Here is a 27,625-nt window from a genome sequence, read left to right on the forward strand (position 1 = left end):
ACAGATATAAAGATACAAAAGTTATTATAAGAGCAGTGAGCGATTTTGTCTTTTGTTTGTCTTTTAAATTGATTAACATTAAGGATTTAGCCAAATATTTGTTTAAGGATACACAATATTTTTATCCTATTCACTTTAAAACATACTGCACACATTCTACCCATTCTATTATTTAATATATTCAAAGCTCACATACATATTTTTAACATAACACATTCGTTTTGCACATATAGGCCTATATATATTTTTTTTTCTCTAAATTGTATTGTATTTAATTATATTGCACTACTGTAGAATGCCTGAGCATCAACCTAAGCATAAACAAATTGTAACTGAAATTTGTATAAGTGACAAATAAACATGAAATTAAATTGAACGGACTGCGGTCACTTTAAGAGCTCATGGATCTAATACTACAACATCTAGGTTTCACCAAATTGGTTATGTATTGTGGAGGATTTTCCCGAATTTTAGAAAATGAACCGCCCTCTCCCCCTACTCCTCTTGCAACCCTCAGACATTTTGAAAAAAAAAAAAACCCCGATGAGAACGGCGAGCTTCAATGAATGGCTGAAACCGTAGCTTACCACCATAGACTAGGGCTGTGAATCTTTGGGTAGACAGCGAATCGATTCGTTTTATGATTCAGAGGTTTTTGATTCGATTCAAAAACGATTTTTGCAAATCAGAACGATTCAATTCGATTCGATTAACAATGAAATTTGATTCGATTCGATTATTAACGATTCTATTCTGTAGATTTTAGTATACATCTGTATCTGAGCAAATAAAATGTTTTTTTGGGAAATTAATGACCATTTAATAGATTTAATAACTTGATTCAGAACTTCATTTCAATAGCTTAACTTCTTAGGACTCAAAAATACATTAAGGCAAGTAAACCAAGAAAAATAAAACTAATTCTACATATTCAATGCACCATGAGTGCTTTTATTGTAAACATTGCACACATTTCCTGAACATTTAGGAAATACAGCAAAGTGTGTAAATACAGCAAGGAAAGTGTGTAAATACAGCAAAGTGTGTAAAAACTGACGGCTGGGTATTTTGTATCTTGGTTCTAAAGCGTTTATCATTTCTCGGAAACCAGTGTTTTCCACCACGCTATAGGGGCGCATATCCTTGCAAATAAATCTTGCAATAGATGCAGTTATTGCTTTAGCACGATGGGTGTTTTCGGGAAGAGTCTGAAGTTAACCAAATAGGTTGCAAATTTCTCCTTCTTCGTTGCCCTCCCTCCATTGTGCACTGCTGCGTTTATTCGAATGACAACAAACAGGCGCGAATTGAAGATTAGTGACGTAAACCACTGCGACACTGCAGTGAGGGCGCACTTTACGTCGCAGACGCAACTAATTTAAGATTTATATTTATTTATTTTAAATTATCCATCGTATATTCATTATAAAATAGCGATTCATTCGATTTTTTTTTAATATAAATTCGATTATTGACCAAAACAAACGATTCACGATTCAAAAATCCATGTTTCAAGATCGATGCATATGCATCGGCAGGATTTGTAATCGATGCATCGAGAAAATGAATGAATCGTTACACCCCTACCATAGACTGTATAAAAACAGCTTACCACACATATACACCTGAAAGTGCGCATGCGCAGAAACCGAAAACTACCTAGGGACGAGCATGTACGACGGCCTTACGTAAACATATCACCACAATGACTGACAATTAGGAGGACCAATAGTGAATAGTCTTGATGATCCAACCGGAAAAAGAAAATCCTCCACTATACCTTGACATTCCCGACTGTGTTTACTTAAATACTTTTTTTTTTTTTTTTTTTGCTATTGACATGATTGTATGTGTATTTCACTATTAAATCGCAATACCCCACGAAAGATAGCTGAATTCGCACTCAGATTCTGTCCGAGAGAAGCAGCTTCCTTACTCTCAATCAGCGCAAGCACCGCATTTTAGTATTTATTCACGACTTACTGAGCTTAAAGTTTTTTACACCTTTTAAACACCATGCACGTCCTTGTCCTTCTTTTCTTATTCAAGCATGTTTCCTCAATCTAGTCTGGGTAGCAATAACTTTAAGTAGCAATTTGCTAGCTGTTACGTGGATAATCTCTAAATAGAAAATTATAGTCACCAGGAATATATATTTTAACATAATACTATATTTTATCATCATTTGTGCAATTTATAGCCTATTTTCATTCATAAAACTTAAAGAAAACTTACCGCAATCAGATGAAATCCAGTCCCTTCGAGGATGAAAGAGGAAACCTATTGGTCGCTCTGTGGCAACTGCTGCAACCTATCGAGAGGCTGCTCATGACGTAAGCACCAATGAGGGCATGGGCGCCCTCAAACGTCACGTCGCACAAGAATGGGCGTGGCTTATGTCTATATAAACCCAGTCCCGATAGGATGTTCTTTGGTTTTTCATACAGAAGCGAAATCAGAACGTAGCACAAAGCACGGCAGGGTTACGCAACACTCGTTCTCTCATCATAAAAAAAAGAGGTTTCGTTAGTATCAATCTATCTATCTATCTATCTATCTATCTATCTATCTATCTATCTATCTATCTATCTATCTAAGTAACTTTGTTCCTATAATGTTGCATTTTAAATCAAAATTAAGTTGAAATTAAGGTTTGTGGAATATTATAGGCCTACCTTTTAAAACACGTTCCTCTAACATCAAGAAAACTGGAAAAATTTTCACGCTCCCAGAACCAACACTGAATATTTGGAGAACGTTCTTATAACAAAAGTCTTTTAGCCATGTTTATTACATTCTGACTATTCTGTAACCATTAATTAAACATTTTAACTCCTATAAAGGCCCACACACTCATATTCAGCCTTGCTTATTGTTTTTCTCTTTTTCTTTTCTTTTTGCATGTGTGTCCACAGCAGCCTGATTTCTTTACACCCCAAAAGTTCTTTTAAGAGCTAAGACACAGTCAGTTTTTTTGGTTTTGTAAGTACATGTTTTGACTAACTATCAAACAAGTTTTCAGTATTTATTGGCATAATGCAGCATACCTGCAACATGAAACTTAAGGTTTGATTAATATATTGTTTTCATTTCTTTATTTTATAAGATTTTGGATCATCTTCCTCTGTCTTCCTCCATTTTAATTTCAAGGTAAGTAATATTACTTAGCTTCTCCTAAATGTGTTGTCATGTTGTATATTTTATTTTTAAACTTACATCGGATATTTATATTTGGTCATTTTTTTGTGATGGGACAAATAAGCTATTCATGCAGATTCAGCACTGGAAAAAATTAAGAGAACACAGCAAAGTTATCCATTTTACTATTTATAGGTATGAGTTTGATTAAAATTTATATTTTTATTTTATTCTAAGCTACTGAAAACATTTCTCCCAAATTCCGAAGACTGCACTGTTTCTGTGTGTTGAGTAACTGAATTCACACACTGCTGATAAATCAGATCACTACAAAACAGTACAACATTCTCAGAAGATAAGAACATAGTAAAATTGCTACCTGTATCAACCCTGGCACTTCAAAATATTAACGAGGTCAAATAACCGCAGCAAGCATGAATTTTGGTTTCTGCTCTGCCTCGGTCGTCAAATTGTGATGTTAATCTAAGCTAATAATTTAGCAACTATTCAGTTGAGCACCGAACTGCGCAGTCCTTCCTAGACTGTATGTGGACAGTGTGGCCCACACTGTGCAAATACTAAAAAAAAAAAAAAAAAAAAACACTAATAAATACTTGCTCTGTTACAATTTTATTTGCATAACTTATTTCAGAAATTACACAAAACAAACCCCCCTTTTCAATACTTTAATGTATTCTTCTTGTACTTACTATTGCAGAATATTTTTTGAAAGCAAATATTCTGAATTTAGAAATGAACTCAAAATCCAAAAGGCAAAGGTACACAAGGCAATGGAAATGTGCCCGGAAGTCACTAACTGAAAGGATTATTGGAGAACAATCAAAATGCCTTCCAGTAACATCTCAACATGGTCAATATCAGGTCAATGTGGATGAAAGAAATGACATGGACATCTGGGGTGCTTTTAAATGTGCAGAGACAGGAGTCAGTGAAGAAAACTGCCGTTTAGGACAAGAGAGTGTGGATAATGGGGTCAGTGAAGAAATCGGCAGTTCAGAACATGAGAATGAGGATCATTTCTTCAGTGAGGACAACTGCACTTCAGAGCCTGAGGATGTGAATCAAATGTCTCCAGCCTCGCTTACAACATTTTTGCAGGGTTGGGCTACAAAACACCTTATTAAACACATTGCCATTGATGACCTTCTGAAGGGACTTAGACAAAATGGTCATCCAGAGCTGCCTTTAACAGCAAGAACCTTGCTGCAAACTCCGAGACATATTAAAACAGTGACGAAGTCAGGAATGGAGTGTGTTCATTTCAACCTGAGAAAGAGTCTTAGCGAGCAGTTGCAGCACTACCCAAGGGATGTAACTGACGGAATAACAACACTGGAGTTATCATTCAATATAGATGGACTGCCCATTTTCAAAAGCAACAAAGCAAATCTATGGCCCATCCTCTGTGCCATTCACCTGACACCTATCAGAGTCTTTCCGGTGACCCTGACACTTGGCCCTTCCAAACCAAAAGATTTGGATTTTGTTGAGGAAGCCATTAAAGACATTCAGGATCTCCTGGACAATGGTTTCGAAGGAATACAAATTCAGATTAGAAGTGTTGTGTGTGACGCACCTGCAAGAGCAATGGTCAAAAAGATAAAACAGTACTCAGGATATTACGGGTGTGATAAATGCACTCAGAAGGGCATGTGGGTTACTGGGAGAGTAACATATCCAAAGGCAGACAACCTCACACTACGCACAGATGAGACATACCGTGCTGAAATGGCAAAACGGCAGAAAGATGATGCCATTTCAGTGTCCCCATTTTTGAGGCTCCCTTTGGACATGATTAACCAATTTCCAATAGACTATATGCACCAAGCCTGCCTGGGGGTCACAAAAAAATTGATCACAGAGTGGATGAGAGGAAACCGGAATGTGCGAATGTCAGCTGGACAAATCAATGAAGTGACTCAACGGCTACTGGCACTCAGAAAAGACATTCCAAGCTGTTTTGCTAGAAAACCAAGAGGTCTGGACGACATAGATAGGTGGAAGGCAACAGAACTGCGGCAGTTTGCTGTTTACACTGGCAAGATTGTACTGAAAGGAATTCTGGCCGACCAGCTTTACGATCATTTTATGACATTCAGTGTTGCCTTGGGTCTTCTTCTTTCTCCAAACTCTGCAGTGGCCCACAACTGCTACAGCAGTCAGCTGATGAAATACTTTGTAGAAAAAACTAAAGAACTGTATGGTGATCATTTCATGGTATACAACATACATTCCATGATACATCTATCAGCAGAGGCCATGAATTTTGGTTGTCTTGATGCTTGCAGCGCTTTCCCATTCGAAAACTTTCTGGGAAAGCTTAAACGACTTGTAAGCTCAGGAAAGAAGCCGCTTGTTCAAGTGGCCAAACGTCTAATGGAGAGGTCAAATTTTCCACAGACTCAATCAGTGGTCACCACAAAGCTCAAAATTACAAGACCAAACAATGCTTTCATTCTCGAGGAGAGTAAATGTTGCGTGGCCATTGAAGAAAGGGAAGAGATGGATGATTCAGGCTGCCGGATGTTATTGTGCAAGGTTTTTGAGAAATCTCAACCACTTTTCAAAGACCCATGTGACTCACGGATGATTGGTTGTTTCAAAGTGCAGTCAAGACAATCCAAAATGACACTAATCCCAGAACAGCAGCTATCAAAAACTGCCATAATGATTGAAGAAAACCAGGAAATATTTTTTTTGGCCATACTGCATACACTTTAACTCTCTTCCCCATCCCACCCCACCTCACCCCATCTCCACCTACCTCACAACCAACGGACTACGTTTCAGTTTTGTCCAGACACTGGGCTGGGAGAGCAGGAAAATGAGGGTCTGCTTTTGAACTGTTCACCGTATGGGCCATTCTTCCATGGGCTGAGGATGGTCTTGCTTTCATTTCAGGGTGAATATTTAAATATATAAAACTTTTTTTTTACCCAAGTTATAGCAAAAATCATTTGTGATTAAAGACCCTTGCTGTGTAGAGTGAACTCATATACGAGCAGTGTTTATTCAGGACCAGAGATTGTGCTGTGCATATTGATAGGTTGTGCATTTGTAATATAAAAGCATTGTTTTTATCTCTCAACAGATGGTGACTTTTGCAGTGGTAGAGTTTGCAGATGATAATTCTGTAGAAATTATCCCAACAACTTGGTTGGAGGAAACGATCAAAGTATGCTTTTATTCACTAAACTTTAAAATAACATTACACTTACACTCATTTATTTATTAATTTATTTTATTCTTTTCATTCATTTTAAGTAGGGAATATACTGTTTCTGGACCTACACAAACTCAAGCCAGTTGGTAAAAAAAAATGTGATTCCTGACAAGCAAAAATGGAGGCGGTACTTGCTGAAAAAAATTTGGTTAAGAACAGGTATAGTGATACTATTTCAAAATTTCAAGATTTAAGTTTGCTGCCTGACTCATGAAGGTGATGTTAAAACCTTTTCTGATTACTGCCAAAATTTCTAAATGCCATTTTCCAGCCAACATTTGTATGTGGGGCCCATGTGGGTTTTAAAATGGGCTGAATGGATTGTCCACAGGTTCCATAATGGATCATATAGGATGGTGCTTATAAACAGTTGGGCCCCAACTGGACCCATCTGGGTCCCAGCTTTAGTTTTTTTTTTTTGTAGGTACTTCAAGGTTACTACATAGGCTGAAATACAAGCTGTAAGTGGGTTTGTCCTTACAAGCTGTCAGTGGGTTTGTGGGTTGAGTTCCATGTTGGCCCCAGAAACTTACTCATTTAGGTTTCATAATTTTTTTAGTTATATACCTAATTGTTAAAATACATACTTTTAACCTGTATTTGACCCAGTCTTTACTGAAAGCTTTGAACAGGAAATAAATTGGGGATAGTTAGAAGAAGAAGCAACTATACATTTATCAGGCATAAGGAAAGACCGAGTAATATTACCGAGCAGTAGCACATAGATGTCGTTCATTGATGTATTTTTTAACATTAGCAGTAAGGCGCACACATTTGTCATTGGCCAGTTACGTAGATGACAGTCATATTAATCATGATCAAAGGTGAAACAACCAATAGCAATTGTTTCAGTGTGATAATGGAAAATATGACTTTTCTTCTTTTCTTTCTTTCTTTTTTTAAAGAAATGTGTGTTTAGTTTTATTTGTAGACTGGCTATATCATTTGATTAGTTGGTCAAATAGTGTTTTGATGACAATGTGAATAAAAATGCAATCCTGAATGGTTAGCTTTAGGCACATAAAAAAAATTGTAAGTCCAAACAAAATCACAAAAAGCAAAAAAAGTTTCTGCTGCTCTTCTCTCGTGAGATTGAAATTATACCCATTATTATTATTATTGTTAATAATATGATTATATTTTAACATATTGTGACGAGTGGGGCGGGGCCGAGGGACATGGGAGCGAGGCCGGTGGAGTGATTGGAGATGAGCTACACCTGTTCGACCCGCCGGTCTCGAGGCCCATGGAGGAGATGGAAGGATATAAAACTGGAGCGACGACAGTGAAGGACGACAGAGGACCAGGCCTGGGCTTTTAGTTGTGTTTTAGTTTTTATTTGCGCGCACCAGTCGTCCGTGAGGGGTTGGTGCGCTGTTTTGTGTTTATTTTGCTTTATTAAAATGTTGTTTGATTGTCCGCCGGTTCCCGCCTCCTTCTTCCCGATGATTAGCAAGGTTTAATTCATTACACATATATTTAGATTTTTGAAGTGGTGTTTTGATCAAAGTATTATACAATACTACAATAATAACAAAATAATAATTAGAAATAATAATAATTCAAAGATTATGTATTTCTTGAAGACATGACATTGATTCAACATACAGATTATGTAAAAAAAAAAAAAATGGGCCCATGGGATTTATTGTGTTTGCCCATGTCTAACCCATTTGATAAACCCAAATGGGCCCCATTTGTGTTGCCCATTTTGTGTGCATGCACTTATTTCCCATTAGTGACCCAACTAGGACCCACATGTTGGGAACCCACCTGTTTTTGCCAATGTGGGACCTACTTAGCTGATCCAACTGGGCCCCAGATTAAATGACCAGTTTGGGACCATATATTTGGGACCTAACCACGTAGCCCAAGCATAAACCATGTGGGGCCCACATATACATGTTGGCTGGGCTATAATATTATTTGACATATATTTTACAGACTCTTATGACAAAGCCTCCCAGAAATGCCAGCTTGTTGCCGAAACGTCACATATTGAAACAGAGGACACAACAAGTAAAAAGAGGCCACATAAAATGCCAAAGAGATTTCAATCTGAAACAGAAATTTCTTCAGATGGTAGGTGTTCACAACTATATTTTATCTTTTATGATTGAACTATGGAGTTAAAGACATTTTTTAACTTTGCCTTTTATTTAAACATACAAAAATTCATTAACTTCAGATGATTGCATTACAAAGAAGAAAAAGGTGTCGAAACCTGTTGCACCTAAATGTAAGTTTTTACATAATTTACACAGATAGTAATATTACATTTTATTTGCACAATTCAAAGCAACCTAGACGTATTTTTATATTTTTGTTGTATTTTCAGATCAGCAACTGCCCAAAACATATCCTCAAGACAAAGGTAAGTAGAATGAAATCTATATGTTTTATATATAAATATAAAAAATGTGTTTCAAGATTTAATCCACAACGGACTTAAAGTAATATGTTTCTCTCTCTTCTCCACAGGCAATCAGGAAAAGCCAAGATCTCCCAACTTATTCTGTAAGAAGTTTTGTATGTTAATAAACAATGTATACCTATTGTACATTTATACTATATATTGTACATTAAAATTGTATTTATTTACAGCAGAGGCATCATTGCCATGCTCACTGCAAACTTTGTCACCACCCAAACAAGTTATGTAACAAATTCACTGAAATTCATGAATGTGTATCATGTCAATTTTGAAGCATAGGTATTTTTTATGCCACATTAGATCAGATGTCTGACCTCCTCTTAGGAGAACCACAGACCTCGTCAGAAGAAGCAACAAAGAGTAAGCTCGGTCACAAAAATCCATGCACATTTCAGGAACGGATTCCATAATGTTTTTTTTTTTGTTTGTTTGTTTGTTTTTTTAGACTACCGCACAAAAGTCTTGCAGAAGTTACAAGAGCTCTGCGAGAACCAGCAAGACATCCTCACACTGCAGAGAAGACTGTTAGCTGCGACTGTGCCAGTGGTAGAGACAGAGGAGGAAACTCTAGAAAATGGGCCCTGTCAAACTGTAGAGGAGCTTAAAGAGTTTGACACCTCATTAGAAAATAAAGAGACTAGGAAAAAGATGGTAATAAATACAGCAATTTACATAAACTGTCAATGTTCATTGACAATAAAATGCTCACACATTACATAATTTTCAGCTGTTACAATGATTTTACTTAAAAGGATTGTTCATTTGTGGGTGAACTGTTACTTACTCACACAGATGTTTCTTTAAACCTGCATGAAGTTTTTTTTTTTACATGAAAACATTTTAAAGAGTGCTGGTAATCAAACAGTTGCTGTTCCCCGTTAACTTCCACAGTGTAGAAAATGGAAGTCAATGGGGAAAATAAACTGTTCGGCTACCACCACTCTTTAAAATATCTTCCTTCATGTTAAAAAAAAAAAAAACACTTCATGCAGGTTTAAAGAAACGTGAGGGTGTGTAAATAACACCAATGCTCATTTGTGGGGTAAATATCCCTTTAGGTTAATTTTTATGTTTTTATGGTACATAACGGTGATGTTTTTTTTTTGTTTGTTTTAGACTAACTACCTACGCTCCATCGGGGGTATCAATCCAGGGGTGGCTGTGCGTAAAATGCTACGTAAAGTGGCCACCAATGAAGTCCTGGGTGCCTACAGCATGAGAGGAAAGAAAACAAAAATGGCATTCCAGGAGCTTAGGATTTGCTCTCTTATCATAGGAAAGTTTTAATTCCATAATCCTTAAAAAAATTATTGTCAATTAAAGTAGTTTGTAGTACTTTGTTGAAGTTGTTTGATCAGATTATTTCATCTAATTTTTAGGAGCAACACAGAGGAACTTCAAATCAATAAAGTCAACAGAAGTGGAAGATATTATCTCACAGGCTCTGAAATTCGCTCCACATAGGAATTTAAAATGGTAAACACACTGCATTTGTTGATTAAAGATAAAACACCCAACATGAAACAAGACATGCAGCCAAGAGACTGTCCGCTCACACAAACACCAGACATTACAGTCCGTCACAAAACCCAGAAATAAACTAGACCCAACCCTGTGACACAACCCTGACAGTATTTAAATGCATCTTGAAATTGCTATTAACTATGTCAGTGATACTACTGTGACTAACACATATAGCGAAGGCTACATGCAGCGTTTCACAAAAGCATCGTAAGAGTGCATAAAAACGGTACGATTGATTTTGATATTACGGTCTGTTTCCCAGAACAGAAGTTCCAATAAAATGGAAGGTTTTTTGTTGTTGTTGTCCCTTTTAGCGTAAATAATCAATTGCTATTTGCAGTTAATGTAAACCATATCTATCTGACATAGCCTACTTTGTGTAAATGGCATCTATCGCTAATTTTTATCTCGCTGCTCGCTGACGTCTATATTTTACAACAAACGCCCCTTTGAATACCCTCTTCAACAGTGACATCTAGCGGTAAACTGTTATTACGTTATAATTGAGGTACTAGGCAATGGCAATGACTGATTGAAACAAGAATATCACTTTTATTTGTTATAATATTACTATTCTTCTTTGTTATATTTACAGATGACTGTGGTGAAGATGGAAGAATGCTGGATCTACAATTACACTAATAATAAATTGTTTGAAGTAGTTAGTTTGATTTTGTTTCGCTTTCTGCCATGTTTTGAATGTGATGCACAGTCTACAACCCCATGATTGTGTTTTTATTATTATTTTTTAATCAACAATTAAAAAATGACAAAAACATGGACTGTAGGCTGATTTTTTACATAGATTTACAGTTGTATGTTATTAAAGTAAATTAAATTGTTAGTTGAACGTTAGAAAAAAACGTTCTTGTCATGATCTCAGTGGGGTTTGAGGCTTTTTCTGTCCTGGAGCACATGGTTAAGGTTTTGCTGGCTCGCCAGGTGTTTCACTATTCCAGCTATGTTTTCTCCGCCCCTCTTGTTATCCCTTAACGTTTTGTCCCTCACCTGCATCCTGTCTTGCGCTGATTATCTTCCCTTTATCATGCCCTTGTGTTTGCTGTCTTGTGTCAGTCCGTAAGCGTTGTTAAAGTAAGCTTTCTCGTTGCTAGCCATAGTGTGTTGACTCCGTTTTTGTATTTTTCCCTCTGTCTAGTCGATCTGCTGTTCCTGCTTTTTTTTGTTTTGTTTTTTGTTCCCTGCCGTGCCTCTCGCTTTCCAGCGCTGATCCGCCACCTGTTCCCCGCTGCTGTGCGGCTGTCGCCGTAGGAATCACCAAGCTGGCCTTTCTTGCAGAGTGCTGACTGTCTCGTGCTCCGGCTGATTAAGTCCTCTGAGTTTTATTAATAAACGGAAACTAACGTTCTGGGAACGTTAAGAAAACTTTCCTGGCAAACCAAAAACAAACCATAAAAACTAACGTTCTGGGAACCAAAAACTAACGTTCTGAGAACGTTCTGGGAACCAAACACTAACATTCAGAAAACGTTCTGGGAACCAAAAAAAACTAACGTTCTGAGAACGTTCTGGGAACAAAAAACTAACGTTCTGAGAACGTTCTAGGAACCAAACACTAACATTCAGAAAACATTCTGGGAACCAAAAACTAACATTCTGAGAACGTTCTGGGAACCAAGAACTAACGTTCTGAGAACATTAAGAAAACTTTCCTGGTTAACCAAAAACAAACCATAAAAAATAACGTTCTGGGAACCAAAAACTAACGTTCTGAGAACGTTCTGGGAACCAAAAATTGTTAGCTGGGAAAGCGTTTGCCGCTGTGAAAGCCCGACGCGCACGCTTCTGAAATGTAGGTGTGTGAATGTGTGTATCAGTCAAGGAAACAATCGAAAACTCCAGTTTTGTGAGCTAAAAAGTTGAGTGCACATGTTTAGTTTTATTCTGTACACTATCTATTAGCCTATAAAACAGAATTTATACTTAGCTGTTGCATTGTGTCGGCTACCCTTTTCACCTTTTTGCAGAATGAAAAAATTAAAAACTCTGACGTTTTTATTTTAGTGTAATTTCATAGATTAAAAAAAATTGTTTACATACATCTTAAGGATCCCTAATTGTGAATGTGAGGGGGGCGGCACGATCGTGCTCTGCCTAGAGCGGCATTTGAGCTTGCGCTGACCCTGGGCTCATGATCAATAGGCTGTATTGGCCTCAATCTGATTCAGTAAAGTCAAACCGCAGACAGTGAAGCCTCGAGACCCGTGCGCTGTGAGGCGGGAACAGAGGATTCCGCTTGGTCTTAAAGCCTCCCGCAAACGTCCACGATCACAAATAACAATCATTTTCGTAAAATAATGATTAATTATTAATTGATGATTTGTTATTATCATTATGGTCTTGGGAAAATAATAATATGGGCTGCGAGAAAATTATGAATACAAAGAGTACTTCTACTCTGAGTGAAATCTGAGTAAATCTGAGTGAAAGCATGTTTCAGCCCAGTAACACACCGTTCCTCAGAGCCAAAACACAGACCGAATTCTGTTCAGCTGGAGGGGGTTGGGTTTTGGGTAGTTATTCATGGTTGTGGGGGTCGCGATAAAAGTGTGAATTGCTCTTTCATATGGACAGAGGCTTTCACTTGCTGAACCGGTTTATATACGACTGTTGTTTTGGCTATATTCACAGTGCAGGCTCTCTCCGACGAGAGAAATGCAACATTCACACATTACACTATTCCTTTTCGTCTAAAAACATTTCAAGCTTTCTGTAGATATATTTTTAATGTACCTATGTGAGACACAATGATATTATGTTAATTAAAAAATTATACATTCATTATCATGAACAATTAAAGTGATGAGACGGCGCCTCCCTGTCATTAATGCACATTAATAATTTTTGCACAAACACTTGAATTTGAGCTTCTTATCACGAGTAAAATTCATGCCAACAGCCAACATGTTTAGCTTGATCAGAAGGTTGACTGCAAGTGTACAGGAGTGATTCTCTGAGATGGGTGCCTTTTGGGTCATACCTTTTTTTCTATATATACTTTAAATAGTGAAGTGAAGTGAAGTGAAGTGAAGTGAAGTGACATTCAGCCAAGTATGGTGACCCATACTCAGAATTTGTGCTCTGCATTTAACCCATCCGAAATGCACACACACAGAGCAGTGAACACACACACACACTGTGAGCAGGGCCAGATTAACACTTTGTTGTACCCTGGGCAACAATATTCAAGGGCCCCATCATCACGACCCCAGGATCACCATAATATGGTCATATACAGAATATATTACTGTAATATACAGTAAATATACTGAATACTTCAAATTCTAACTGTCATCAGGTGTATTTTGATTTACAAATATTTAAATGCTCATAGAACTACAAATGCACTACTATGTCCCCTATCAAAGACATTCACTCACATATAATGCTATGAAAACAAAACACATCAGCATCTGTATAATCTGGTAAAATTGACCCACTACATTGAGAGGGAGGGAAATATCCTCCATTTTCACAAAAATGAATAAATAAGCAACCACTTTCAAACCATTGTTTATTTAACAACATTTATTCCCAATAGAAATCTATTGAATTGATATAGCTATAACAGAAGACCACAGACAACACATCAAGAAACATTTTGGTCCTCAGCTCATTTTAAGCAGAAATCACCCTGACAGGGTGACCCTGTCTCCTCAGAATTCAACAAGGCAATCAAGTTATTAGTCCAACACAAACAATTTGAAATCTGCCAGTTATCCTTCCACAACAATATACAGCATTTTAAGCTGGCACCTCAAGGAAAAAATAAATAAATAAAATGCAGTATCACTATTATCTGCTCATAAACATTTTTATCCTAAGCTCATTTTAACTTGTTTTAAAATAGAACAACAACATATCACAGCACAATTAACCAGTTAAACATTTTAGTGCTACATAAACATTTAGAAATCTGTCAATTTCTCTGAAGAAGACAAGACAGAAATAAATGCTACATAATCTGGCAAAACACACAATTTTAGTCCTAAATAATGAGGAAGTGCATGTTTGAATTTGAAATGCCTTAATTTGGCAAACACATCTTACAATGGCTTTTTTCTGGAGTTTGACTGTGCAAACTGGTGTATAACATCTTCCAAATCAAGGCCACTAACAAGTTCATGTCCAATAGCTAAAATAGAAAGTGCAGAGCCATGTCTGTGACACAATTTCTCTCTAGAAGACAAGATAAAAATAAATATTACAAAACCTGGCAAAACACACAATTTTAATCCTAAATAATGAGGAAGTGCATGTTTGCTTTCATTTGGCATCTTGTAGAAAAGTCCTGGCTAGCTGAGTTGTCCTTGTCGTTGACGGAAGCTGACTTAACAGAACTGTCGGCAACATTAACAGGAGTGAAGAAATTACCTATTTTAGGTATATACTTTAAATGTTCTGCGTTTCTGATGTCCTTTTCCTTTTTTAATTTCCGCTTCACGCTATCCGTAACCCGCTCGGCGTAACATTTGACCAACCTCATGCGGACTGACCAATGAGGAGAGGGTCTTAACTTGAGGCCCTCTCTTCATTGGTCATTCCGCGTGAGACTGACTCTCAACCGCTCTCAACTCACGTTCAAAGTCATAGACAGCGCAGCGTCTCTCTGTGCAGCGCAAAAGCCCGTGTTGACAGTTTGTTTAATGTAAAGCGGGAGATTACCAGATACAGTATTTTGCCCGTGCCCTTGCTGCCCTGGGCCCTTTAGAGGTCTTGGGCCCCTGGGCAATTGCCCAGTTGCCCGTATGGTTAATCCGGCCCTGACTGTGAGCACACACCCGGAGCAGTGGGCAGCCATTTATGCTGCGGCGCCCGGGGAGCAGTTGGGGGTTCGATGCCTTGCTCAAGGGCACCTAAGTCGTGGTATTGAAGGTGGAGAGAGAACTGTACATGCACTCCCCCCACCCACAATTCCTGTCGGCCCGGGACTCGAACTCACAACCTTTCGATTGGGAGTCCGACTCTCTAACCATTAGGCCACGACTTCCCTTAATAGTTATATTTCTGATAATTTCATGTGATAGTGGATTAGTCAAACCTTTAAGAAAATAAATTTTCCCACCTCAGGCATGAAATTCTAATCGATATTGAGTGTTTTTTCTTACAGAAAGTTGTTTTGGAGTTCAACCCCGTCACAGACCACTTGGACCCTTGTTTAAATATGATTTAAAAAGATTTTCAAGTAAATTCTTGTAGAAGCTTTTCAATGAGATGTCCCTTGTTTGATATCATTTATTGAATGTAGAATTTTATTTTAAATACTCACCATTTGAATACCAAATCAATACAATGAAAACTGTATCTAACATTGGTCTTCATATCTTATCACAAAATATGCATTAACATTAGGATTTAATCAGGCTTTCATATTTTTTCAGACTGTCTTGTAAGTTCTGCACACAGTAAAACAAACATTGACCTAATTTGTCTTCTTATCACGAAAATATTAATAAAAACTATCAAATAACAGGGTTGAACTCAGCATAACAGGGTTGAAAATGATAACAGGGTTGAAGTGATGATCATTATTTCAATATAGTATGGTTTTCTTACCTGTAAAATTAATGATATCACATTCAATAACATTTTATTTTATTAAAGTTGGCAAAAACAAACAAACATTTTAGTAAGTATTTAACATTAAATCAAAAGCATTAAACATTAATTAATCACAAACATCAATCGATCTTTCAATTTGGTCCAAAAACAACAGACTATGGAAAACTACCTTGCTGGGATCTCATTTTGATTAAATCTTGTTTTTAGTGCTTAACATTGAACTTTGAAAACAGGACTGTAACATGTCCATTAATTCATTCTTTATCCAGAAAGCCTGGCCCAAACATCTTTTTGAATTCCCATGTGCCGTGTTGTCACTGGCTTAGGAGGTGGAATGAGCTCAAGCACATCATCAAAAACATACCAAAGCACATCCTCACGAGCAGGCCAAAAGAACCTGTTTGGCCCGACACGGTGCATGCATTTTACTTGCACATGCGTTTCATCCATCGCAAGTATTATTCCTGGAAACAAATCTTTATCATATGTGAGCACACACCACTGGCCTAGCACCTCTGGGTCTTCCCAATGGATTTGTGTCTGCCTCTGTGACACAGCATCTGGCATCTTCTTAAAAAAGCTGAAATGATTTGTGTTCCAACACTCGCATTGTAACTGCTTCTGGGTCGAGCACAAACAGCTGACATCACGAGACAGTATCTCTCCTGGAGCAAGAGTTACCACCTGATGTATCCGCATGGTTGCTGGGACTGCTGGTAAATTTGATGGCATCCTCTCAAGTGCCTACTCAACAGTATCGCCATTTACAAAGAACAACTTGATCGATGTGTTGGTCTCCAAAAGGGCCTCAAAGAGCTCATGTGCATCTTGAATGTCCCGGCCATGGCTTATTAGCATGTCAGCAGTCCTCTTCAAGGCTGCTCCAACACCATCTGGTGCTCCTTTTCCATGGCTGGCCTCAAAAAAATTCCATGTCCCTGCCTTAATGCCTCATTTCTCCAGCTCAGTGCTAAAAAGGAAAAAAATTGCCCTTCTGCTTGTACTGGGTACAAGGCCCATCACTAAAAAAGTGTATCACAGAAACCTCTGGGTGTGTTGCCTCCCAAATAGCTGCTGGGCTTTTGTGCTTTGATGGAGATATTGTGCTGAAGCAGGTCGGTTCTTGGCTACCACCTAAACAAAGAATCCCTGTATGTAGTGTCGCCTGTTGATGAGATGATCCAAAGTGCACTGCTTGGATTTCAGAGCTGTATTTGCAGGTGAAGTTCTCCGAAAAATCTATGTGAATTAGACATTCATCAGTGGCCATGCTCTTTCTCAGCTCACGGTAGTAGGCATACTGTTGCCTAATATTGAATGAATGCTTCTTGAACTTGCTCAGGTGTGTGTGGAACTGCTCAGCAAGTTGCTCCTGGGTTCCCTCAACAATTTGTTTAACTGCTATCTTTACTTTTGGCCCCTCCTGATCATCCATTTTAGCCTTCTCTTCTGTCCCCCACTGAGTATAGGACACTTTTTTTACACTGTCGTACATACTGGACAGGGGAACGGTTTTATCTTTACAGTTCTCACACTCCCCATACATACAATCCTTGCGAGTGGTATCACAGGACACAGTTTTAGTAAGTTTCTCAAGATCTGAGGTCTCGATCAACTTCAGCTGATTAAGCTTTTCTGCTAGAAAGCTTAAGTTTTCATGCAGTTTGCACTGGCATGTCTCACGATCAGACAAAGAGGGGTGCACAACCCAAAAGGGACGTAGGCGGCAAAATGAAGAGTATGAGATCCTCACATTATTCTCTGGTAGAAATTTTCTGTGGAGGTTTCTCATTGTGTCTACAAGAAACCTTTTTTGCATCTTTACTTTGTTTCTAGTGATGGTTTGTTTTCTTCCTGTAGTTATCCTGCTGACATCATCTCGGTTAAAGAAGCTCTTTATGTTCTTCTGAATAGATGTATCTGCAAACCTGTTGACAGTCTTTCTGGTAAAACTGGTCAGGCTTTTGCTCTTCAAAAGTTTTCTGCGTTTCTTTGAAAACCCCAACGCCTGTTCTGACCATCTCTGCAGCCTATACTTTTTGACAATCTTTCCCACAGTAACCTTGGCTAAGATTTGCTTATCTCTTTCATTTCTGGCATTCTGGTATTTTCTCTTGATGTCCGAAATGAGTGCTTCATGAAGTAGTAATGTTTTTCTGATTCTGCTGTTCACAGGACAGTTCTTCACCAGTTCACGGACTTTGGATCTTGGAGATTCATTTTGTTTTGCTGATCGCTGGAGCCTCTTTTTGGACTTTTCTTTAAGTTTCCTCTCCTTTGTGAGTGCATGTTGGAGTTGTGCTATCTCTTTGTGCAGTTTGTATCTTGCTCTTCGGGATTGTTTCTTTCCCTTTAAATGTTGCCTGAAACAATTTTTTTAAATAATTTATTAAAAATAAATAAATAATTATTTTTATTAAATTAAATTATTAAAATAAATAATTACCAAAACTGCAGCCAACATTTAAAATCTCACATGGACAAACCCCTATACACTTACAGATACAGTATACACTTACTCTCTCTAACACACACTAACTTACACTCAACTTCATCTAAATTAACTCCTTACAACTGACCTCGAGGACCCAGATCTAGGTTGCTCTGCATTTTGATTATCAGGACTTTGTGGAGGGGTGTCGCCATTCCTCAAAGCTTCCCTGTTCTTCTGTCTTTTTTTAGCATCCCTCCAAATCTTTCTCTTATGTCGTTTAGCTCTGTCACCCAGATTGCTTATTTTTTTCTTTTTCCCTGCCTCTGTGTCCCTTTTCCACCTTTCACGCTCACTCCTGAGATAATTTTCCCTTCTCTCTGGGTCTGCATCCCTTCTTGCTCTGTACTGTCTTTGCCTCTCTGCTGCTGTTTTTGCCATGGGGATGTCTGAAAATATTGAACATAAAATACTTTATGGAAAAAAATCGTAGAAATCGATTATTTCTGACAGTTCATATCACAATACAACAAGTCTACAATTGAGTAATATACTAAGAAGTGTCAAACATTCAACCCTGTCACAACGATTCAACCCTGTTATAATAAAAAATGTGACGGGGTTGAAGTTTTTGGCTAACAGTAGCTCTAACTCCATACTTAGCTAAGCCAATAGCACCACATGGCATTTAGTACATCATAAAATTATAATGTTTTGCAAAACTATTATTTAATTCTTCTTAAACCTTTGTTTACTATCATTTAGCTAAACAACAGAGTTGAAATGTTGAGCCTGACAATCTTAATCTGACAGTGAAAAACATGAAATATAGGTAAGAAAAGATACTGACACTTGCCTTTCTTTGCAGCATGTTCTTCAAGAGACTTGTGTGATGTCACTTCCTGGAAGTGATGCCACAGGGATTGATCCATTCTTTTTATAGGGGGGTAAATTGTATGGCGTGACGGGGTTGAAAACAAACTGGAGGACATGTATAAATATTGCAATTTCATATATAATTAATGCATTTATATATATATATATATATATATATATATATATATATATATATATATATATATATATATATATATATTTTAGTTAAAGTAGACCAACATATGATCATATTAGCAGAAAAATTTTTGTGTTAATTGCATTTTTTATTTGTTTGATATTCAATGAAAATGTAATGATGGTTAGTGAGGACATGCAAACATGCTTGTTGTCTACTACTTAGGCAACCCATTATCTTTAAATTAAAATTTTAAAAAAGCAATTGTGTTGCATTATAATGCAAAGGCACCTGGTTCTATTAATTGACAGCGTTAAAATGCATTTCGTGATTTCCTTCCATTGAAAATCTTTGAAGTAAGTTTGGGGGACTTGAAGGGCACCCAATTCAGAGAATCACCCACAGCGGGATGTTAAGAGTTTGTCTGTTTCTTTTACTGAATATTTTCGGGTTAAAGCATGATTTAAACAGATTCACACTCAATCGCTTTCGCAATAATGCGTTCAAACAAATGTAATCTTACAGTGCTACATTATCAGCATGCTATCTGATTTTGAAATCTTGAAGTTAATCGATCTGTTTAGATAAAATAACTGACAAAAATGTACTGTTATTTTCATCACAAACAAAATTTTCACAGCAGAAAGCAGCAATTAAAGATGTAATGCTTACAATGTTATTAGTTTGGCATGTGATATAGGGAAAAACGTTTACACAAAATAGCTTAAGCCACTTTGAAACTCTCCTGTTATTTTTTTATTATTATTATTTTATATGCTATGTTATGTTTCTGGTATCAGAGCGCGCGGAGGGGAAGTTTTTGCTTCTCACAGACTCTGCTGCGAGTGAGAGAGACGTTTCACCCGACGAAATGAAGACGACCGCAGCAACATAAGCACAGCACATCTGCCGAAAATCAACCTGCAGCAATGCTCGTTCATCGACTCGCCAAGCTTTACTTTTGTAGGTAGCATCATGGCAGTAAATAATTCGATAATATGACCATGCAGTCAATACAGATATTTAATAAAAACATTAAGACAAGCAGGGCTGTAAAATAAAACAATAAAAAAACGCATGCCAGGTCTACACTGGACACAAGTGGAACGATCCAACAAAAGACAACAGAACACAGTGATGGATACACTGGACTCGATCCCCATCAGTGAACTGATGCTCTTTCTGTTTATGATGAAATGTTCTGACACTGCTTTCAGATGATTTGACACTATAGTGTGATGTCGTAAAGTTTAGACACACTTTTCACTGTGGGGCACAGATGACAACTCTCGCGTCCGGTGTAGACACAGACAGTGACTGCTCTATTTACAAATAAGTTCTAAAAGAAAAAAAAAAATCTAAACCAGTGGCATAACGAGATGGAAATATAAACTAGAAAAAATATTAACAGGTCCTCCGTCCATGACACTGACTCACTGCGGAGCTGCAGTTTTAATCTGAACAGCTCTTAAAGCTAAGTGGTTAGATGCATGATGGGCTAGTATTAAAAAAAATAGCATCTTTCCAGCATTAAGGTAATAACAGTACTGTTTTTTTATCATCTTGTTGCAGTTATAAATTTGACTGCTAAATGAATGATAAAGAACTATATTAAAACTTGTTTTGTAAAATTTCTTCGTCATTTGAATATTGATTTAAAAATCGGTTTAAATCATAAATCAGATTTTTTTTTCTAAAATAAAAAAAACAGGTATTTTTTTAGGCCATATGATATTACCCTACTTTAAAAACAAGTAAAGAAGGTTCCCTTTAAAATTACTTTAGTTGTCAATTACTAAAGCTTTTTTTTACATCGTGTGAATGTTGTTGATTATAATGAGAGAACTTGAGTTTAATTGTGAGGACGTTTTATTAATTCTTTAGAGTTTCAAAGATTTAATCGTGCCGGTTTAATTTTATTTGTTTCTTGTTTTAGGCAAATTAGGCCTAAATAATGGGAACGAAATTATACAGTGCTTCACATTTAGACATGCAACAATTTCTTAATCAGTTTACGGACAAATGTCTTTTTCCCAATAAGTTAAAGGACAGGTAACGAATAACAAAAATGCATGTTGTTTTATTAACCCTCTGGAGTCGATTAACGCGGATACGCGTTAGGAGTCATTTTCTCCTGATAACCCCCGAAAAGAACTTAAATTACACTTTCAGTTTTAATCGTACAGATAAGAGCAATACATCAATCGAATATGTAAAGGGTCTACTTTTTTTTGGATACAGACATAATAACAACAAAACTTTGTGCACTTATAAACTAAAGATAACAAACAAGGTGTGCTGTCTGCAGCCTTTGTCTGCGCTGATCTTCTTTTACAAACACGTCATTAAAATGAACTGCAACTCCGTGAATACTCAACGAAGAGACATGAGAGAGATATCTATAGAAAGCTTGACATGTCTACTTTTAAACTAAACAAGTGCCGCCGAAAACAGATATTCTGTGATAAAGTAATCCTTATATTGACATTTTGCATATTAATCCATGTAGCCAACCCCCTTAAAATAGGCTACCACTTTTAATGCTCCAATGCAAAGTAAACCAAAATTTCTTTTGAATAATATAACGCATAATATAATATAAATAATACTGCACACCTTTTAAATGTGTCAAATCTAAAATATGGTTTAATACCATGTAGATTAGAGAAAATGTAATCACAGGTTCAAGCACAGGCTTGACATCCTGCTTGAATTCGTTCTAAGAAATGCACATAACTTCATAAGTACCAAACTTTCGTCTGTGGATATTAAATATTTTAACTACAGTGTTTTTCTTTAATTTTCCCTGACTGAAGCCATCAAATCTAACACATCAGTGAGGCAAAACTGACGTCTATTAGCGATAATGTGCTTTGATGCGCTTGTTTGATAACTTGTGGTTAAAGCGCCACTCAGCGGTCAAAGGGTGCAAATGCACTTATACCGCCGCCGCGGCGGTACGTGTGGCGGTAAAAAGGGCCTTTTGGATGTCTACTTAGTGTACAGCTAAATGCGTCACCGTGTGTACAGGGCCTTACTGTGGTTGGTTTTTGTGTATAACAGAAGACTTAATGAAACGCTTCCCAGGTACATTGTGGTGATGTACTTTCTCTCCAGTGTGAATCCTCTCATGTCTTTTCAGATGTGATAGATTATTGAATCTCTTGTCACAGTGTGAACACTTGTAAGGTTTCTCTCCAGTGTGAACTCTCATGTGTTTTCAAACTTATTGTCTTACTGAATCTCTTGTCACAGTGTGAACATTTGTAAGGATTCTCTCCAGTGTGGATCCTCTCATGTGTTTTCAAACTTATTGTCTGACTGAATCTCTTGTCCCAGTGTGAACACTTGTAAGGTTTCTCTCCAGTGTGGATCCTCTCATGTGTTTTCAGACTTGATAAATCACTGAATCTCTTGTCACAGTGTGAACACTTGTAAGGTTTCTCTCCAGTGTGAATCCTCTCATGTGTTTTCAGACTTGATAAATCACTGAATCTCTTGTCACAGTGTGAACACTTGTAAGGTTTCTCTCCAGTGTGAATCCTATCATGTGTTTTCAGATGTGATAAATTATTGAATCTCTTGTCACAGTGTGAACACTTGTAAGGTTTCTCTCCAGTGTGAATCCTCTCATGTGTTTTCAGATCTCCTCTTTGACTGAATCTCTTGTCACAATGTGAACACTTGTAAGGTTTCTCTCCAGTGTGAATCCTCTCATGTGTTTTCAGACTTGATGAGTGACTGAATCTCCAGTCACAGTGTGAACACTTGTAAGGTTTCTCTCCAGTGTGAATCCTCTCATGCAGTTTTAATCTGCTTGCTGAACTAAAAGTCTTTTCACACTCAACGCACATGTACTCTCTCACACCAGTATGTATTTTCTGATGTACTTTCAAACTTTGTAGATGCAAAAAACTCTTACCACACAAATGACATGAATGTGGTTTATTCTTTGCATGAACTTTCAAGTGTTTCTTCAGAAGTGAAGCCAATAAAAACATTTTACCGCATTGATCACATGCGTGCTGCTTCTCTCCAGTGTGGATTTTCATGTGATCCTCAAGGTTTGATGATTGTGTGAAACTCTTCCCGCACTGATCGCAAGGTTTTCCGCTAGTTTTGACATGATTTTTCTCCTCAGCTTCACTTGATTCTTCATTTTCCTCTTTTTCTTCAATGAATTCTGAAATAAAAGTAAAAATTATTTATTTTTGGTATATTGTTAAAAGCTGAGAGAACATCTGCAAATACACAATTTACTTTTCTTGCTTTAGATTTACTGTCTTGTCTACTGTAATGTTACTGTAATGTGTTTTACTAATTTAATAGGGAGACCCGGTGAACATTTTTAAAGCATAATTTTTCTTTTCGGTCAGTTTGACCCCAGGGTCTTTAAACTGTATAAAACAAGAAATATATAAATTTTACTAGGGCTGTGATGGTGGCAGATTTTTACCACTTTACCATCATCACAGCCGCAGATTGCAGTAAGCACAACTTGACACGCCATTTCCGCATCTGCGCACGCACCCACTCTCGATCTCACCTCCAGTTTGCGCCTGAATACAAATTGTCAACATAAAATACAACTAGGCTATATCTGGCCAAATACATCAGCGCAGTCCCGCGCAGAGAAAATAAAAATAAAAAAGCCCATGATGAAGCACGTGCATCACTTTCAGCTAAGTTCAAAATCCTGTGAAAATATTTTGATTGTTGATGATATTTAATGTGTTTTAATGTTGGTAATAATTTCACCACCACCAACAACACATTTGAATGAATATTCTAGTTTTCAGGAATTAAAATGGTAATTGCTGTTGTTACACTTACAAGACGATCAAATCCTTGCTTAATTAGGGGCCAAGCATCGAAGGTGCGAGGCACCTATTTTTTTAGTTCCCGTTCTTATTATTATTATTAGGGCCAAGCACCGAAGGTACGAGGCACCTATTGTTTTCGTTTCCGTTCTTATTATTAGGGGCCAAGCACCGAAGGTGCATAGACACCTATTGTAATCGTTGGCGTTATTCTTCTTCTTCTGCCGCAAGTTTATGGCAGCCCATAGAACCGATTGGGGGAAAGTTATAAAACTTGCCACACTGATAGAGGACACTTTCAACATTAACCATAGCAAATTTGAAGTCTCTAACTCAAACTCACTAGCGCCACCACTTGTCCAAAGTTGCATTAATGTTTATGCTAATAACTTTTGAACCGTAAGCCAGAAAATGGAAATTATTTTTTCCTCTGAATCCTTGGCCCATGCCAAGTTAAATGATATAATGGCAAGGTTTAATTTTTTACTATTTTCAATTGTACGAAAAACATACTTTTTCAAACACGTCCTAGACGGTAAGTTGATTTTCATGAAAATTGTCTCAGATCATCTTCAGATCATTCTGGCAAAAAGTTATGGAATTCAAGTTGGTTCATCCAACCGTTCTCAAATGACACATGAACAAATTTGATGAAAAGCACACAAAAATGCATGTGAGGCTATATCTCGACAACGGTTTGGCGTATTGATACCAAACTTGATTTGTGTTAGAACAACCTGAGACTACCTTTAGTGTTTCGACGCAGCGCTACCTAGTGGTCCGGAAATATTAAAAATGCATATCTTTGCATTTAACTTCTGAATGGTTTGGCAAATAATCACAAAACTGGTCTCTTTAGATTCAGTGCGTCATGTCGAGTCGAACGATATCCAATTTTCCCATGTCAACCATTTTAGGCATCAGCCATTTAAAATTTTAAAGTGCTGTATTTTTTTTTTTTTTTTTACGCATTATTGTATTGTTACGAACATAATTACAAAAACATAGCTGCAAGCAGCAATACGGGGCCAAGCCCTGCAATGCAGAGCAAGCAAAACCCGCTGTAGCGCAATGCAGAGCCAGAAGAGCAAAACATCAGAAATGTAATGTACATCAGGCACAGCAGGTTCTGTAAGCACATCAATTACAGCATTTAAGCACCAACAGCAGTGCGGAGCCAGAAGAACAAAAAGAGCAGAAATTGAATATACATGTAAATGTACATCAAGCACAGCAATCATTTAAGCACCAACAGCAGTGCAGAGCCGCAAGAACAAAAACAGCAGAAATTAAATATAAATGTCAATGAAGCACAGCGAGCATTTAAGCACCAACAGCAGTGCAGAGCCGGAGGGAATTTAAATGACAACTTTATAGTCTTCCCACATGGGACTCGAACCCACGACCAGAATGGTTCGGGATTCTAGATACATGGTTTTGCAGATTGCGCCACTCAAGAGGACGTACAATCACAATCTGCAGAGGAGAGCTTCAGTGTAAGTATGAGCACAAAAAAGCAAGTTAACCAGATTAGCATGCTAAGATAGCTTAATGCTAATGTAGCTTATGATGTGGTATATCCAATCCTGGCAAAAGAGATATCCTCGGATTCGACATGACGCAAGGAATCGATAGACATCAATTTTATGATTTTGTGACAAACTGTTCACAAGTTACAGCCTCTGAACCAATTTTGGGTCAACCTTGTTAAATTTGATCTAATCTAATCCCAGTGTAAGAAACATTAGTACAGCTCTTACCCAGATAATAAAGGAGCTCAAATGACAAATTATACACAATTTCAAAGTTGCCCCACACTGGTCTCGAACCCACGACCAGAATGGTTCGGGATTCATGATGCATGGTTGAACAGATTGCACCACCCAGAGGACACGTTTTACAAAGCTGCAGAGGAGAGGTTTCATGTAAGAATGAGCACACAAAAGCAAGTTAACCAGATTAGCATGCTAAGATAGCTTAATGCTAATGTAGCTTATGACGTGGTACATCTAATCCTGGCAAAAAAGATATCCTCGGATTCGACATGACACAAGGAATCGATAGACACCAATGATTTTGTGACAAACTGTTCACATGTTACAGCCTCTGAACCAATTATGGGTCAACCTCATTAAGTTTGCGACATCATAACTTTTTTTTTCCAGTATAGCAAAAAATCGGGGACAGTACTTTTATGCGGCTCAGTCCGAAGATCATTTGAGTACATGTTTGGACAAAATTAGACCAATTCTGAAGGAGGAGTAGCGAAAAAACTGTTTTACATTCGCTCCAATATGGCGGCCAGCCACATTGTTGAAAAATAACATATGCGATATCGTTGAAATGGCATAAGCCAAGGAATTTATTGACATAAAGAAATCAAATTTCAAGCAATGTTAGCAAAAGTAATAAGCGTTTTTTCATAAAACAATGACATCTCTGGAACACTAGGTGGCGCTGTGATCAAATTTCTCAGGTACCTTCGGGCCATGCTAATGACGATCCATACCAAATTTGGTAAAGAAATTTCAAATAGTTTAAAAGATATTGCAAATTATGACAAAATTCAAAATGGCGGACACGTGGTACATCCCATCATGGCAAAATCGATATCCACAGATTCCTCATGACCCAAGGAATCGATAGACACCAAGTTTATAATTTTCGGACAAACCGTTCACAAGTTATTGGCCAAAATATGCATTTTCCATATCTCATGACCCGTAGGTGGCGCTGTTCCCAACTTTGGCATGGAACCTCAAATCATTCTTCCGATAAAGTGTACCAATTTTCGTTTCGATTGATCAAAGTTTGGCCGAGCTATAGCTTCTAAACCAATTTTGGGTCGATCTCGTTAAGTTTGCGACATCATAACTTTTTTTTTCCAGTATAGCAAAAAAATCGGGGACAGTACTTTTATGCGGCTCAGTCCGAAGATCATTTGAGCACATGTTTGGACAAAATTAGACCAATTTTGAAGAAGGAGTAGCGAAAAAACTGCATACTGTACTTTTCAAAATGGCCACTACTGTAGTGAGCGGAGTCTTAATGTAAGATATTGGTTCTGATCAGCATGATGAGATGAATCAGGTGTACTAAGTTTCATTTTTCTAGATCAAAGGGTTCAAAAGTTATAACAATTTCAATGTTGAATTTTTGAACTGCTGGTGGCGCTATAGAGTTGGTCCTAGAGACTCAAAAATTGCTACATTTACTATTCATGGAAATTTACTACAAGTGTGCCAAATTTCATCATTTTCCTATGTACAGTTCATAGGGCTGCCATAGACTTCCACCGGGAAGAAGTATAATAATAATAATAATAATAATAAATATAGCTGCAAGCAGCAATACGGGGCCAAGCCCTGCAAGGCAGAGCAAGCAAAAGCCGCTGTAGCGCAATGCGGCGCCAGAAGAGCAAAACATCAGAAATGTAATGTAC

The 27,625-nt window shown here is 37.4% G+C and overlaps 1 pseudogene; it reads right to left on the reverse strand.

The window, feature by feature from the left end:
• LOC132146673 (zinc finger protein 501-like) overlaps positions 1–27,625 on the reverse strand; it is a 306,725-nt pseudogene that overhangs the window by 260,179 nt on the left and 18,921 nt on the right.

The sequence above is a fragment of the Carassius carassius genome, chromosome 1 (assembly GCF_963082965.1).
Source record: "Carassius carassius chromosome 1, fCarCar2.1, whole genome shotgun sequence".
Classification (NCBI taxonomy): domain Eukaryota; kingdom Metazoa; phylum Chordata; class Actinopteri; order Cypriniformes; family Cyprinidae; genus Carassius; species Carassius carassius.